Consider the following 1,152-nt stretch of genomic DNA (forward strand, 5'->3'; position numbering starts at 1 on the left):
AGGCCCAGAGGACAGCCGGGGAGCAGCGCTCTCTGCAGCATGTTCCCACCAAAGGCCTGAGGAGGAGGGAGCCAAGCACACAGAGGGCAAGGAGCCCAGCGTGGGGGGCACGGACTGCGGGCAGGAATGCGGGTACAACATGACGTCCCTGTCGGCCAACAGCCCCCAAGCACGGGCCACCTTCTGAACCACGGCCAAACGGCGGCCAGCTCAGCAGTGCTGACAGGGCCCCAGCAGGGGGAGGGGAGGCACCCGCCCAGCTCAGACCAAGTGCAGGGCGGAAGGCCACCAGAGAGGAAAGGCATCGAGGGCAGCTGCCAGCCATTCAGCGCAAACTCCTCTGCTACAACGTGGTGTGGGTTCAGCCAAGAGAAAGAGGTCAGAAACATTCTACTCCTTCTCTCGAGTTAATAAACAGTGTTCACGAAAAACTATACAGCTTGGGTCTGGTCTCTGCATCCGAGTCCAATACGTTCTGTTCTAGAAACTGTCTACTTAAGAAAAGAAGGGTCTCTCAACCAGAGGTTGATGCTAAGTGATGGCATTTCCCTCCAGGGCTGCAATTCTCCAGCACCCACGGAGCCCTGGCTGGACCTGGGTGAAGATGAAGAAAACGGTCTCAGGGTGGCTCATGTCCCTGAGGGGCTCTTGGGCAGAGGTAAGGCAGGGTAGCTGAGAGAGAGACAGGACTGGAGAGTGAGTGGGCACACACAGGGAGGGCCTGTGGCCCTAGGGCAGCTGGCAGGGCTCAGGACAGAAAACCCCCGGGCCCGGGATGCTGCAGCTGTGGGGGCGGGAGCACCTGAGCTGGGAAGGGAGGCTGGAAGCCTGAGAGGGCACACAGGGCCTCGAGTCCCAGCTGAAGAGCTGGGACCCTGAACTGTTGAAGCCAGACGTCTGGGCCAACATGGCCACCCAGCTTGGGAAATGTGATCAGTGTGAAGTGAAAATGCTGTGTGTGATACACACTGGGCTTCCAAGACTCGGTATGAAAAGAGGACGCGACAGACATCATTCTTTAGACTAACTGTGTGTTGCAATGGTAACACTGGCAATAAATCGGATAATTATTAAAATGGGTGTTTTCACCTCGTTAACGTACCAACTACTGGAAAGGGCACGCTGGCCCCTGTGATCAGCACGCCAATCCTC

This window comes from Orycteropus afer, unplaced genomic scaffold, assembly GCF_000298275.1.
Source record: "Orycteropus afer afer isolate SDZICR_OR568_19922 unplaced genomic scaffold, OryAfe1.0 scaffold00371, whole genome shotgun sequence".
NCBI classification, from domain to species: domain Eukaryota; kingdom Metazoa; phylum Chordata; class Mammalia; order Tubulidentata; family Orycteropodidae; genus Orycteropus; species Orycteropus afer.